The sequence below is a fragment of the Pristiophorus japonicus genome, unplaced genomic scaffold, assembly GCF_044704955.1.
Source record: "Pristiophorus japonicus isolate sPriJap1 unplaced genomic scaffold, sPriJap1.hap1 HAP1_SCAFFOLD_85, whole genome shotgun sequence".
NCBI lineage: Eukaryota > Metazoa > Chordata > Chondrichthyes > Pristiophoridae > Pristiophorus > Pristiophorus japonicus.
This window is the reverse complement of record NW_027254772.1, coordinates 2,210,145-2,226,432: the sequence shown is the minus strand read 5'-3', so window position 1 is coordinate 2,226,432 and position 16,288 is coordinate 2,210,145. Positions and strand designations below refer to the sequence as shown.

Here is a 16,288-nt window from a genome sequence, read left to right as displayed (position 1 = left end):
GGGATTTTGCTATTCCACATGTGAAAGAAGGCAAATTATATAAGTTAGAAACATAGCGATTTTAGCGAGAGCTTGCGGATGGGCTGTGTGACATGATGAGCTCCTTCCCCCTTATTTTAAAATACAAATCAAATCAAGACAAGACAAGACATGACTGACTGACTGACTTTGTTTATATACATTTCTGTATCAATATTTATATATGCATATATTTACATACATTCCCTACTTTTTAACTTTCACAATAAATGTGCTTTTCTCTTCTGCCTGCATTGACTCTATTACATTTGACCTCTTTCACAGCACACGCAGCTTCTGTCTGATCGTGCAGAAAAGCACTCGCGACTTTAAAAGATGGCCTTTGTTTCCCACATCTTCCCTCGTGGCTTGTCTTACACCATGGGCTTACTGTGTTTGGGAATTTACTGACTGCACACCCTGATTTCCAGTGCATTTCATGCAGTCGCACAGACTTCGTTCAATCAAAAATATATAGATTAAGAAACAATTATTTATTTATTTCAATCAAATCAAATTCAATTTTTTGCAATAAAATTGTAAATTTATTTATTTTCTTATTATGATAAATATATATATGTTTTAAATTGTCTTTTTGTCTGGGTTGGTTTTATTTCCCTCCCTCTTTCCTGCTTGTCTATCACCTGTGGCTTCAACAACCGTCCCAGTCCCGCGTGCTCATGAGAACCGCGCTCATTCACGCACAACACAATTGCATTCAGGAATGATAGAAATTCCAATTTATTCTTCTGAAAGGGAACTGCTGTCCGTGAAGGGCAATTCTACAGCTGTGTAAGAGGGATGTGCTTCCTGTCCAGGATCATTCGGTGTCTGTTTCAACGGGATGGTTGTCAGTTCCGGTTCATCAATTGCCCCTTTAAAACGTATTTTCTCATTATCCGGATCATCCTGTACATTTAAAAAGGAGTGTGATTATCAGCTGTGATAACCGAATTGTTAAACTGTTGTGTTTCAAGATACATTGACTTTGCCTGTGTCCGTGTACATCCATATCGCAGCGCATCTGTTCATTACTCAAAATATGCTCATGTTTTCCGATATCCACTCCTTGATGTAACCCTTGTCCCAAATTTGCTCTCAATATAAAAAACAACAAATTATGCACCGACGGTAGCGGCCGCGTGGCCTAAAGGATAAGGTGTCTGATTTCGATTGTAACTGTGATCTTATCAGATGATTGTAGGTTCGAGTCCGGCAGTGGTCAGCTATCGCGCTTTGTGAAATTTTATATTCTTTGTTTTGATTCTGCCTCAAAACCAACCATCTCGGACAGTCACTCACCTCAAGTAAAGGAAGGCTGTGTGCTTTAAGAAGCTAATGGCACATTTTCATCACTGTCGATCTGGTTGCACGGGCAAAACAAGTGGTGAAGTAGATTTTCGTGCATATTATTTCTGTTTGAATGCAAAAAGTAGGGGATGGATGTCTGACTTTGCAGTCAATAGGAGACAAGGTGACTGACAGGTTGAAGCAATGGACTGCTGATCCAGTATGCCCCCAGCTTCGTCGTTATTGTGTTAAACATTTTCCCCGAGTTTTTTTATTCAATCACATTTATCCTCATTGCCAAATTCACCTTTTACTGAAAAGGATGCAGCTCGTTGGTGAAGTAATGTCACAAAAAATAATCACTTCATCAAAGGGAAAACATTAGCAGAACGATGGAGAGGGGGACTCATGAAATCGGTCTCTGAGAGTCAGCACAGGCACGATGGGCCGAATAGCAAACTAACATCAGAAACTGAGAGCTACGCTCCTCACTGTCGGCGGCTCGTTGGTCTAGGGTTATGATTCTCGCTTTGGGATTATAATAATTGAAATGCGAGAGGTCCCGGGTTCAAATCCCGGACGAGCCCTGCCAACCTTTTGTCAAAAAACGACTTCTCAGCCGGTCGACATGTGAGAAAACTGACATGTTTCAAATTAAAACGTGTGATTGCACTCCGTTGTTCACACAGCGTACAAAAATCCTGGAGATTCCCAGGAGCAAAGTGAAACTCACCGAACTGAGTAAAGTTCATGTTTCTCAGATGTGCTCGGCTCTGCGTCTCATTGGACAACATAAACCCCGTTTTGATTCCGGCAAATACTTGATCAGTGTATCTTCCTTTCTGCACGCATGAGCTCACCTCCATAGGGATAAGCATACATTCAACGTCAATCTCAAATTCAACGTGAAACAGACTCTGCCCTGAATATGAGTGCGTCCTGTTTCTCTCGCGCTGAAAAGATGTGAGAAGCTGGCTTTGGATTTAGTCCCTTGGCTGCCGAATTTAAACCGTGCAGGAAATCGATCCGGGGTGGCCAAGCTGCCTGGTCTAATTAAAAGGCGTTCAAACCCTAGATTCCAGGTAGGTTATAGTGTTCTGGCCTCAACATTCGGTTCAACGTATCGGATCATAAGCACCGCTCCCATTGTCTGCTAATGGTTCTGCTGTTCACACGAACACCTCCTCTGGTCCATCCTTTGTTACTTTATTGCCCGCTTACCACTCACTTTGCCTTTTTGCATTGTGCCATTTATTATTCAATCACTCCTACGCTCCACTGTATCACAGGCATTCCCTTTTGTCCTTCCTCGCTGCCTATTTTTCCAGGCGCTATTTTCCAGGAAAAATCTGTAAACTTTACATTTTTCTTAAAATATCGGAATGATCATCTGACTGAACGTGAGCCCGGGAAATTCATCCACAGAATGTTCACGGCCTGCTGAGTTTTACAGAATGCTTTGTTTTTGTTCATTGTGTTTCTGTATCCCTTTTAAGGTGATGTGCTGGTCTGCCCGGGGTCATTCTCTGTCTCTCCAAAATATGTGCTATCAGTATCGGATCATTATCTATCTGTTTAAAAGGAATGTGCTGTCTGTCCCGGATTTCAAATTTCAAATTTCAAAAACTGCCTTTGGAGAGTGCAGAATTTTTAGTTTGTTGGTGTGTTTGTGTAAGTGAGAGAGTGCGCGGAAACGTTCTGCGCGATCTTACTGTGCATTTCATGTCATGTGAGGAAAAATGCATTACATGCAACTTGAAGCCACACTGATTTGATTCAACACGCATTCAGGGACTGACTGACAGGAGAAGAGTCTGCTGTGGGATTTTGCTATTCCACATGTGAAAGAAGGCAAATTATATAAGTTAGAAACATAGCGATTTTAGCGAGAGCTTGCGGATGGGCTGTGTGACATGATGAGCTCATTCCCCCTTATTTTCAAATACAAATCAAATCAAGACAAGACAAGACATGACTGACTGACTGACTTTGTTTATATAAATTTCTGTATCAATATTTATATATGCATATATTTACATACATACCCTACTTTTTAACTTTCACAATAAATGTGCTTTTCTGTTCTGCCTGCATTGGCTCTATTACATTTGACCTCTTTCACAGCACACGCAGCTTCTGTCTGATCGTGCAGAAAAGCACTCGCGACTTTAAAAGATGGCCTTTGTTTCCCACATCTTCCTTCGTGGCTTGTCTTACACCATGGGCTTACTGTGTTTGGGAATTTACTGACTGCACACGCTGATTTCCAGTGTATTTCATGCAGTCGCACAGACTTCGTTCAATCAAAAATATATAGATTAAGAAACAATTATTTATTTATTTCAATCAAATCAAATTCAATTTTTTGCAATAAAATTGTAAATTTATTTATTTTCTTATTATGATAAATATATATATGTTTTAAACTGTCTTTTTGTCTGGGTTGGTTTTATTTCCCTCCCTCTTTCCTGCTTGTCTATCACCTGTGGCTTCAACAACCGTCCCAGTCCCGCGTGCTCATGAGAACCGCGCTCATTCACGCACAACACAATTGCATTCAGGAATGATAGAAATTCCAATTTATTCTTCTGAAAGGGAACTGCTGTCCGTGAAGGGCAATTCTACAGCTGTGTAAGAGGGATGTGCTTCCTGTCCAGGATCATTCGGTGTCTGTTTCAACGGGATGGTTGTCAGTTCCGGTTCATCAATTGTGCCTTTAAAACGTATTTTCTCATTATCCGGATCATCCTGTACATTTAAAAAGGAGTGTGATTATCAGCTGTGATAACCGAATTGTTAAACTGTTGTGTTTCAAGATACATTGACTTTGCCTGTGTCCGTGTACATCCATATCGCAGCGCATTTGTTCATTGCTCAAAATATGCTCATGTTTTCCGATATCCACTCCTTGATGTAACCCTTGTCCCAAATTTGCTCTCAATATAAAAAACAACAAATTATGCACCGACGGTAGCGGCCGCGTGGCCTAAAGGATAAGGTGTCTGATTTCGATTGTAACTGTGATCTTATCAGATGATTGCAGGTTCGAGTCCGGCAGTGGTCAGCTATCGCGCTTTGTGAAATTTTATATTCTTTGTTTTGATTCTGCCTCAAAACCAACCATCTCGGACAGTCACTCACCTGAAGTAAAGGAAGGCTGTGTGCTTTAAGAAGCTAATGGCACATTTTAATCACTGTCGATCTGGTTGCACGGGCAAAACAAGTGGTGAAGTAGATTTTCGTGCATATTATTTCTGTTTGAATGCAAAAAGTAGGGGATGGATGTCTGACTTTGCAGTCAATAGGAGACAAGGTGACTGACAGGTTGAAGCAATGGACTGCTGATCCAGTATGCCCCCAGCTTCGTCGTTATTGTGTTAAAAATTTTCCCCTAGTTTTTTTATTCAATCACATTTATCCTCATTGCCAAATTCACCTTTTACTGAAAAGGATGCAGCTCGTTGATGAAGTAATGTCACAAAAAATAATCACTTCATCAAAGGGAAAACATTAGCAGAACGATGGAGAGGGGGACTCATGAAATCGGTCTCTGAGAGTCAGCACAGGCACGATGGGCCGAATAGCAAACTAACGTCAGAAACTGAGAGCTACGGTCCTCACTGTCGGCGGCTCGTTGGTCTAGGGGTATGATTCTCGCTTTGTGATTATAATAATTGAAATGCGAGAGGTCCCGGGTTCAAATCCCGGCCGAGCCCTGCCAACCTTTTGTCAAAAAACGACTTCTCAGCCGGTCGACATGTGAGAAAACTGACATGTTTCAAATTAAAACGTGTGATTGCACTCCGTTGTTCACACAGCGTACAAAAATCCTGGAGATTCCCAGGAGCAAAGTGAAACTCACCGAACTGAGTAAAGTTCATGTTTCTCAGATGTGCTCGGCTCTGCGTCTCATTGGACAACATAAACCCCGTTTTGATTCCGGCAAATACTTGATCAGTGTATCTTCCTTTCTGCACGCATGAGCTCACCTCCATAGGGATAAGCATACATTCAACGTCAATCTCAAATTCAACGTGAAACAGACTCTGCCCTGAATATGAGTGCGTCCTGTTTCTCTCGCGCTGAAAAGATGTGAGAAGCTGGCTTTGGATTTAGTCCCTTGGCTGCCGAATTTAAACCGTGCAGGAAATCGATCCGGGGTGGCCAAGCTGCCTGGTCTAATTAAAAGGCGTTCAAACCCTACATTCCAGGCAGGTTATAGTGTTCTGGCCTCAACATTCGGTTCAACGTATCGGATCATAAGCACCGCTCCTATTGTCTGCTAATGGTTCTGCTGTTCACACTAACACCTCCTCTGGTCCATCCTTTGTTACTTTATTGCCCGCTTACCACTCACTTTGCCTTTTTGCATTGTGCCATTTATTATTCAATCACTCCTACGCTCCACTGTATCACAGGCATTCCCTTTTGTCCTTCCTCGCTGCCTATTTTTCCAGGCGCTATTTTCCAGGAAAAATCTGTAAACTTTACATTTTTCTTAAAATATCGGAATGATCATCTGACTGAACGTGAGCCCGGGAAATTCATCCACAGAATGTTCACGGCCTGCTGAGTTTTACAGAATGCTTTGTTTTTGTTCATTGTGTTTCTGTATCCCTTTTAAGGTGATGTGCTGGTCTGCCCGGGGTCATTCTCTGTCTCTCCAAAATGGTGTGCTATCAGTATCGGATCATTATCTATCTGTTTAAAAGGAATGTGCTGTCTGTCTCGGATTTCAAATTTCAAATTTCAAAATCTGCCTTTGGAGAGTGCAGAATTTTTAGTTTGTTGGTGTGTTTGTGTAAGTGAGAGAGTGCGTGGAAACGTTCTGCGCGATCTTACTGTGCATTTCATGTCATGGGAGGAAAAATGCATTACATGCAACTTGAAGCCACACTGATTTGATTCAACACGCATTCAGGGACTGACTGACAGGAGAAGAGTCTGCTGTGGGATTTTGCTATTCCACATGTGAAAGAAGGCAAATTATATAAGTTAGAAACATAGCGATTTCAGCGAGAGCTTGCGGATGGGCTGTGTGACATGATGAGCTCCTTCCCCCTTATTTTCAAATACAAATCAAATCAAGACAAGACAAGATATGACTGACTGACTGACTTTGTTTATATAAATTTCTGTATCAATATTTATATATGCATATATTTACATACATACCCTACTTTTTAACATTCACAATAAATGTGCTTTTCTGTTCTGCCTGCATTGGCTCTATTACATTTGACCTCTTTCACAGCACACGCAGCTTCTGTCTGATCGTGCAGAAAAGCACTCGCGACTTTAAAAGATGGCCTTTGTTTCCCACATCTTCCTTCGTGGCTTGTCTTACACCATGGGCTTACTGTGTTTGGGAATTTACTGACTGCACACGCTGATTTCCAGTGTATTTCATGCAGTCGCACAGACTTCGTTCAATCAAAAATATATAGATTAAGAAACAATTATTTATTTATTTCAATCAAATCAAATTCAATTTTTTGCAATAAAATTGTAAATTTATTTATTTTCTTATTATGATAAATATATATATGTTTTAAACTGTCTTTTTGTCTGGGTTGGTTTTATTTCCCTCCCTCTTTCCTGCTTGTCTATCACCTGTGGCTTCAACAACCGTCCCAGTCCCGCGTGCTCATGAGAACCGCGCTCATTCACGCACAACACAATTGCATTCAGGAATGATAGAAATTCCAATTTATTCTTCTGAAAGGGAACTGCTGTCCGTGAAGGGCAATTCTACAGCTGTGTAAGAGGGATGTGCTTCCTGTCCAGGATCATTCGGTGTCTGTTTCAACGGGATGGTTGTCAGTTCCGGTTCATCAATTGTGCCTTTAAAACGTATTTTCTCATTATCCGGATCATCCTGTACATTTAAAAAGGAGTGTGATTATCAGCTGTGATAACCGAATTGTTAAACTGTTGTGTTTCAAGATACATTGACTTTGCCTGTGTCCGTGTACATCCATATCGCAGCGCATTTGTTCATTGCTCAAAATATGCTCATGTTTTCCGATATCCACTCCTTGATGTAACCCTTGTCCCAAATTTGCTCTCAATATAAAAAACAACAAATTATGCACCGACGGTAGCGGCCGCGTGGCCTAAAGGATAAGGTGTCTGATTTCGATTGTAACTGTGATCTTATCAGATGATTGCAGGTTCGAGTCCGGCAGTGGTCAGCTATCGCGCTTTGTGAAATTTTATATTCTTTGTTTTGATTCTGCCTCAAAACCAACCATCTCGGACAGTCACTCACCTGAAGTAAAGGAAGGCTGTGTGCTTTAAGAAGCTAATGGCACATTTTAATCACTGTCGATCTGGTTGCACGGGCAAAACAAGTGGTGAAGTAGATTTTCGTGCATATTATTTCTGTTTGAATGCAAAAAGTAGGGGATGGATGTCTGACTTTGCAGTCAATAGGAGACAAGGTGACTGACAGGTTGAAGCAATGGACTGCTGATCCAGTATGCCCCCAGCTTCGTCGTTATTGTGTTAAACATTTTCCCCTAGTTTTTTTATTCAATCACATTTATCCTCATTGCCAAATTCACCTTTTACTGAAAAGGATGCAGCTCGTTGATGAAGTAATGTCACAAAAAATAATCACTTCATCAAAGGGAAAACATTAGCAGAACGATGGAGAGGGGGACTCATGAAATCGGTCTCTGAGAGTCAGCACAGGCACGATGGGCCGAATAGCAAACTAACGTCAGAAACTGAGAGCTACGCTCCTCACTGTCGGCGGCTCGTTGGTCTAGGGGTATGATTCTCGCTTTGTGATTATAATAATTGAAATGCGAGAGGTCCCGGGTTCAAATCCCGGCCGAGCCCTGCCAACCTTTTGTCAAAAAACGACTTCTCAGCCGGTCGACATGTGAGAAAACTGACATGTTTCAAATTAAAACGTGTGATTGCACTCCGTTGTTCACACAGCGTACAAAAATCCTGGAGATTCCCAGGAGCAAAGTGAAACTCACCGAACTGAGTAAAGTTCATGTTTCTCAGATGTGCTCGGCTCTGCGTCTCATTGGACAACATAAACCCCGTTTTGATTCCGGCAAATACTTGATCAGTGTATCATCCTTTCTGCACGCATGAGCTCACCTCCATAGGGATAAGCATACATTCAACGTCAATCTCAAATTCAACGTGAAACAGACTCTGCCCTGAATATGAGTGCGTCCTGTTTCTCTCGCGCTGAAAAGATGTGAGAAGCTGGCTTTGGATTTAGTCCCTTGGCTGCCGAATTTAAACCGTGCAGGAAATCGATCCGGGGTGGCCAAGCTGCCTGGTCTAATTAAAAGGCGTTCAAACCCTACATTCCAGGCAGGTTATAGTGTTCTGGCCTCAACATTCGGTTCAACGTATCGGATCATAAGCACCGCTCCTATTGTCTGCTAATGGTTCTGCTGTTCACACTAACACCTCCTCTGGTCCATCCTTTGTTACTTTATTGCCCGCTTACCACTCACTTTGCCTTTTTGCATTGTGCCATTTATTATTCAATCACTCCTACGCTCCACTGTATCACAGGCATTCCCTTTTGTCCTTCCTCGCTGCCTATTTTTCCAGGCGCTATTTTCCAGGAAAAATCTGTAAACTTTACATTTTTCTTAAAATATCGGAATGATCATCTGACTGAACGTGAGCCCGGGAAATTCATCCACAGAATGTTCACGGCCTGCTGAGTTTTACAGAATGCTTTGTTTTTGTTCATTGTGTTTCTGTATCCCTTTTAAGGTGATGTGCTGGTCTGCCCGGGGTCATTCTCTGTCTCTCCAAAATGGTGTGCTATCAGTATCGGATCATTATCTATCTGTTTAAAAGGAATGTGCTGTCTGTCTCGGATTTCAAATTTCAAATTTCAAAATCTGCCTTTGGAGAGTGCAGAATTTTTAGTTTGTTGGTGTGTTTGTGTAAGTGAGAGAGTGCGTGGAAACGTTCTGCGCGATCTTACTGTGCATTTCATGTCATGGGAGGAAAAATGCATTACATGCAACTTGAAGCCACACTGATTTGATTCAACACGCATTCAGGGACTGACTGACAGGAGAAGAGTCTGCTGTGGGATTTTGCTATTCCACATGTGAAAGAAGGCAAATTATATAAGTTAGAAACATAGCGATTTCAGCGAGAGCTTGCGGATGGGCTGTGTGACATGATGAGCTCCTTCCCCCTTATTTTCAAATACAAATCAAATCAAGACAAGACAAGACATGACTGACTGACTGACTTTGTTTATATAAATTTCTGTATCAATATTTATATATGCATATATTTACATACATTCCCTACTTTTTAACTTTCACAATAAATGTGCTTTTCTGTTCTGCCTGCATTGGCTCTATTACATTTGACCTCTTTCACAGCACACGCAGCTTCTGTCTGATCCTGCAGAAAAGCATTCGCGACTTTAAAAGATGGCCTTTGTTGCCCACATCTTCCCTCGTGGCTTGTCTTACACCATGGGCTTACTGTGTTTGGGAATTTACTGACTGCACACCCTGATTTCCAGTGCATTTCATGCAGTCGCACAGACTTCGTTCAATCAAAAATATATAGATTAAGAAACAATTATTTATTTATTTCAATCAAATCAAATTCAATTTTTTGCAATAAAATTGTAAATTTATTTATTTTCTTATTATAATAAATATATATATGTTTTAAATTGTCTTTTTGTCTGGGTTGGTTTTATTTCCCTCCCTCTTTCCTGCTTGTCTATCACCTGTGGCTTCAACAACCGTCCCAGTCCCGCGTGCTCATGAGAACCGCGCTCATTCACGCACAACACAATTGCATTCAGGAATGATAGAAATTCCAATTTATTCTTCTGAAAGGGAACTGCTGTCCGTGAAGGGCAATTCTACAGCTGTGTAAGAGGGATGTGCTTCCTGTCCAGGATCATTCGGTGTCTGTTTCAACGGGATGGTTGTCAGTTCCGGTTCATCAATTGCCCCTTTAAAACGTATTTTCTCATTATCCGGATCATCCTGTACATTTAAAAAGGAGTGTGATTATCAGCTGTGATAACCGAATTGTTAAACTGTTGTGTTTCAAGATACATTGACTTTGCCTGTGTCCGTGTACATCCATATAGCAGCGCCTCTGTTCATTACTCAAAATATGCTCATGTTTTCCGATATCCACTCCTTGATGTAACCCTTGTCCCAAATTTGCTCTCAATATAAAAAACAACAAATTATGCACCGACGGCAGCGGCCGCGTGGCCTAAAGGATAAGGTGTCTGATTTCGATTGTAACTGTGATCTTATCAGATGATTGCAGGTTCGAGTCCGGCAGTGGTCAGCTATCGCGCTTTGTGAAATTTTATATTCTTTGTTTTGATTCTGCCTCAAAACCAACCATCTCGGACAGTCACTCACCTGAAGTAAAGGAAGGCTGTGTGCTTTAAGAAGCTAATGGCACATTTTCATCACTGTCGATCTGGTTGCACGGGCAAAACAAGTGGTGAAGTAGATTTTCGTGCATATTATTTCTGTTTGAATGCAAAAAGTAGGGGATGGATGTCTGACTTTGCAGTCAATAGGAGACAAGGTGACTGACAGGTTGAAGCAATGGACTGCTGATCCAGTGTGCCCCCAGCTTCGTCGTTATTGTGTTAAACATTTTCCCCTAGTTTTTTTATTCAATCACATTTATCCTCATTGCCAAATTCACCTTTTACTGAAAAGGATGCAGCTCGTTGATGAAGTAATGTCACAAAAAATAATCACTTCATCAAAGGGAAAACATTAGCAGAACGATGGAGAGGGGGACTCATGAAATCGGTCTCTGAGAGTCAGCACAGGCACGATGGGCCGAATAGCAAACTAACGTCAGAAACTGAGAGCTACGCTCCTCACTGTCGGCGGCTCGTTGGTCTAGGGGTATGATTCTCGCTTTGGGATTATAATAATTGAAATGCGAGAGGTCCCGGGTTCAAATCCCGGACGAGCCCTGCCAACCTTTTGTCAAAAAACGACTTCTCAGCCGGTCGACATGTGAGAAAACTGACATGTTTCAAATTAAAACGTGTGATTGCACTCCGTTGTTCACACAGCGTACAAAAATCCTGGAGATTCCCAGGAGCAAAGTGAAACTCACCGAACTGACTAAAGTTCATGTTTCTCAGATGTGCTCGGCTCTGTGTCTCATTGGACAACATAAACCCCGTTTTGATTCCGGCAAATACTTGATCAGTGTATCTTCCTTTCTGCACGCATGAGATCACCTCCATAGGGATAAGCATACATTCAACGTCAATCTCAAATTCAACGTGAAACAGACTCTGCCCTGAATATGAGTGCGTCCTGTTTCTCTCGCGCTGAAAAGATGTGAGAAGCTGGCCTTGGCTGCCGAATTTAAACCGTGCAGGAAATCAATCCGGGGTGGCCAAGCTGCCTGGTCTAATTAAAAGGCGTTCAAACCCTACATTCCAGGCAGGTTATAGTGTTCTGGCCTCAACATTCGGTTCAACGTATCGGATCATAAGCATAGCTCCCATTGTCTGCTAATGGTTCTGCTGTTCACACTAACACCTCCTCTGGTCCATCCTTTGTTACTTTATTGCCCGCTTACCACTCACTTTGCCTTTTTGCATTGTGCCATTTAATTTCCAATCACTCCTACGCTCCACTGTATCACAGGCATTCCATTTTGTCCTTCCTCGCTGCCTATTTTTCCAGGCGCTATTTTCCAGGAAAAATCTGTAAACTTTACATTGTTCTTAAAATATCGAATGATCATCTGACTGAACGTGAGCCCGGGAAATTCATCCACAGAATGTTCACGGCCTGCTGAGTTTTACAGAATGCTTTGTTTTTGTTCATTGTGTTTCTGTATCCCTTTTAAGGTGATGTGCTGGTCTGCCCGGGGTCATTCTCTGTCTCTCCAAAATGGTGTGCTATCAGTATCGGATCATTATCTATCTGTTTAAAAGGAATGTGCTGTCTGTCCCGGATTTCAAATTTCAAATTTCAAAAACTGCCTTTGGAGAGTGCAGAATTTTTAGTTTGTTGGTGTGTTTGTGTAAGTGAGAGAGTGCGTGGAAACGTTCTGCGCGATCTTACTGTGCATTTCATGTCATGTGAGGAAAAATGCATTACATGCAACTTGAAGCCACACTGATTTGATTCAACACGCATTCAGGGACTGACTGACAGGAGAAGAGTCTGCTGTGGGATTTTGCTATTCCACATGTGAAAGAAGGCAAATTATATAAGTTAGAAACATAGCGATTTTAGCGAGAGCTTGCGGATGGGCTGTGTGACATGATGAGCTCCTTCCCCCTTATTTTCAAATACAAATCTAATCAAGACAAGACAAGACATGACTGACTGACTGACTTTGTTTATATAAATTTCTGTATCAATATTTATATATGCATATATTTACATACATTCCCTACTTTTTAACTTTCACAATAAATGTGCTTTTCTGTTCTGCCTGCATTGGCTCTATTACATTTGACCTCTTCACAGCACACGCAGCTTCTGTCTGATCGTGCAGAAAAGCACTCGCGACTTTAAAAGATGGCCTTTGTTTCCCACATCTTCCCTCGTGGCTTGTCTTACACCATGGGCTTACTGTGTTTGGGAAGTTACTGACTGCACACCCTGATTTCCAGTGCATTTCATGCAGTCGCACAGACTTCGTTCAATCAAAAATATATAGATTAAGAAACAATTATTTATTTATTTCAATCAAATCAAATTCAATTTTTTGCAATAAAATTGTAAATTTATTTATTTTCTTATTATGATAATTATATATATGTTTTAAATTGTCTTTTTGTCTGGGTTGGTTTTATTTCCCACCCTCTTTCCTGCTTGTCTATCACCTGTGGCTTCAACAACCGTCCCAGTCCCGCGTGCTCATGAGAACCGCGCTCATTCACGCACAACACAATTGCATTCAGGAATGATAGAAATTCCAATTTATTCTTCTGAAAGGGAACTGCTGTCCGTGAAGGGCAATTCTACAGCTGTGTAAGAGGGATGTGCTTCCTGTCCTTCGGTGTCTGTTTCAACGGGATGGTTGTCAGTTCCGGTTTATCAATTGCCCCTTTAAAACGTATTTACACATTATCCGGATCATCCTGTACATTTAAAAAGGAGTGTGATTATCAGCTGTGATAACCGAATTGTTAAACTGTTGTGTTTCAAGATACATTGACTTTGCCTGTGTCCGTGTACATCCATATCGCAGCGCATCTGTTCATTACTCAAAATATGCTCATGTTTTCCGATATCCACTCCTTGATGTAACCCTTGTCCCAAATTTGCTCTCAATATAAAAAACAACAAATTATGCACCGACGGTAGCGACCGCGTGGCCTAAAGGATAAGGTGTCTGATTTCGATTGTAACTGTGATCTTATCAGATGATTGAAGGTTCGAGTCCGGCAATGGTCAGCTATCGCGCTTTGTGAAATTTTATATTCTTTGTTTTAATTCTGCCTCAAAACCAACCTTCTCGGACAGTCACTCACCTGAAGTGAAGGAAGGCTGTGTGCTTTAAGAAGCTAATGGCACATTTTCATCACTGTCGATCTGGTTGCACGGGCAAAACAAGTGGTGAAGTAGATTTTCGTGCATATTATTTCTGTTTGAATGCAAAAAGTAGGGGATGGATGTCTGACTTTGCAGTCAATAGGAGACAAGGTGACTGACAGGTTGAAGCAATGGACTGCTGATCCAGTATGCCCCCAGCTTCGTCGTTATTGTGTTAAACATTTTCCCCTAGTTTTTTTATTCAATCACATTTATCCTCATTGCCAAATTCACCTTTTACTGAAAAGGATGCAGCTCGTTGATGAAGTAATGTCACAAAAAATAATCACTTCATCAAAGGGAAAACATTAGCAGAACGATGGAGAGGGGGACTCATGAAATCGGTCTCTGAGAGTCAGCACAGGCACGATGGGCCGAATAGCAAACTAACGTCAGAAACTGAGAGCTACGCTCCTCACTGTCGGCGGCTCGTTGGTCTAGGGGTATGATTCTCGCTTTGGGATTATAATAATTGAAATGCGAGAGGTCCCGGGTTCAAATCCCGGACGAGCCCTGCCAACCTTTTGTCAAAAAACGACTTCTCAGCCGGTCGACATGTGAGAAAACTGACATGTTTCAAATTAAAACGTGTGATTGCACTCCGTTGTTCACACAGCGTACAAAAATCCTGGAGATTCCCAGGAGCAAAGTGAAACTCACCGAACTGAGTAAAGTTCATGTTTCTCAGATGTGCTCGGCTCTGCGTCTCATTGGACAACATAAACCCCGTTTTGATTCCGGCAAATACTTGATCAGTGTATCTTCCTTTCTGCACGCATGAGCTCACCTCCATAGGGATAAGCATACATTCAACGTCAATCTCAAATTCAACGTGAAACAGACTCTGCCCTGAATATGAGTGCGTCCTGTTTCTCTCGCGCTGAAAAGATGTGAGAAGCTGGCTTTGGATTTAGTCCCTTGGCTGCCGAATTTAAACCGTGCAGGAAATCGATCCGGGGTGGCCAAGCTGCCTGGTCTAATTAAAAGGCGTTCAAACCCTACATTCCAGGCAGGTTATAGTGTTCTGGCCTCAACATTCGGTTCAACGTATCGGATCATAAGCACCGCTCCTATTGTCTGCTAATGGTTCTGCTGTTCACACTAACACCTCCTCTGGTCCATCATTTGTTACTTTATTGCCCGCTTACCACTCACTTTGCCTTTTTGCATTGTGCCATTTATTATTCAATCACTCCTACGCTCCACTGTATCACAGGCATTCCCTTTTGTCCTTCCTCGCTGCCTATTTTTCCAGGCGCTATTTTCCAGGAAAAATCTGTAAACTTTACATTTTTCTTAAAATATCGGAATGATCATCTGACTGAACGTGAGCCCGGGAAATTCATCCACAGAATGTTCACGGCCTGCTGAGTTTTACAGAATGCTTTGTTTTTGTTCATTGTGTTTCTGTATCCCTTTTAAGGTGATGTGCTGGTCTGCCCGGGGTCATTCTCTGTCTCTCCAAAATGGTGTGCTATCAGTATCGGATCATTATCTATCTGTTTAAAAGGAATGTGCTGTCTGTCTCGGATTTCAAATTTCAAATTTCAAAATCTGCCTTTGGAGAGTGCAGAATTTTTAGTTTGTTGGTGTGTTTGTGTAAGTGAGAGAGTGCGTGGAAACGTTCTGCGCGATCTTACTGTGCATTTCATGTCATGGGAGGAAAAATGCATTACATGCAACTTGAAGCCACACTGATTTGATTCAACACGCATTCAGGGACTGACTGACAGGAGAAGAGTCTGCTGTGGGATTTTGCTATTCCACATGTGAAAGAAGGCAAATTATATAAGTTAGAAACATAGCGATTTTAGCGAGAGCTTGCGGATGGGCTGTGTGACATGATGAGCTCCTTCCCCCTTATTTTCAAATACAAATCAAATCAAGACAAGACAAGACATGACTGACTGACTGACTTTGTTTATATAAATTTCTGTATCAATATTTATATATGCATATATTTACATACATTCCCTACTTTTTAACTTTCACAATAAATGTGCTTTTCTGTTCTGCCTGCATTGGCTCTATTACATTTGACCTCTTTCACAGCACACGCAGCTTCTGTCTGATCGTGCAGAAAAGCACTCGCGACTTTAAAAGATGGCCTTTGTTTCCCACATCTTCCCTCGTGGCTTGTCTTACACCATGGGCTTACTGTGTTTGGGAATTTACTGACTGCACACCCTGATTTCCAGTGCATTTCATGCAGTCGCACAGACTTCGTTCAATCAAAAATATATAGATTAAGAAACAATTATTTATTTATTTCAATCAAATCAAATTCAATTTTTTGCAATAAAATTGTAAATTTATTTATTTTCTTATTATGATAAATATATATATGTTTTAAATTGTCTTTTTGTCTGGGTTGGTTTTATTTCCCACCCTCTTTCCTGCTTGTCTATCAC

At 41.5% G+C, this 16,288-nt stretch overlaps 3 non-coding genes across 3 annotated transcripts; all 3 read left to right on the top strand.

The window, feature by feature from the left end:
* The first annotated feature begins 1,807 nt into the window (after positions 1–1,807).
* Positions 1,808–1,895, top strand: trnap-ugg (transfer RNA proline (anticodon UGG)). The gene is given in 2 exon segments: positions 1,808–1,843; positions 1,860–1,895. It is a non-coding gene; the product is annotated as a tRNA-Pro (tRNA).
* A 9,301-nt stretch (positions 1,896–11,196) lies between these two features.
* trnap-ugg (transfer RNA proline (anticodon UGG)) lies at positions 11,197–11,284 on the top strand. Its single transcript is given in 2 exon segments — positions 11,197–11,232; positions 11,249–11,284. It is a non-coding gene; the product is annotated as a tRNA-Pro (tRNA).
* A 3,019-nt stretch (positions 11,285–14,303) lies between these two features.
* Positions 14,304–14,391, top strand: trnap-ugg (transfer RNA proline (anticodon UGG)). Its single transcript is given in 2 exon segments — positions 14,304–14,339; positions 14,356–14,391. It is a non-coding gene; the product is annotated as a tRNA-Pro (tRNA).
* Positions 14,392–16,288: the final 1,897 nt, after the last annotated feature.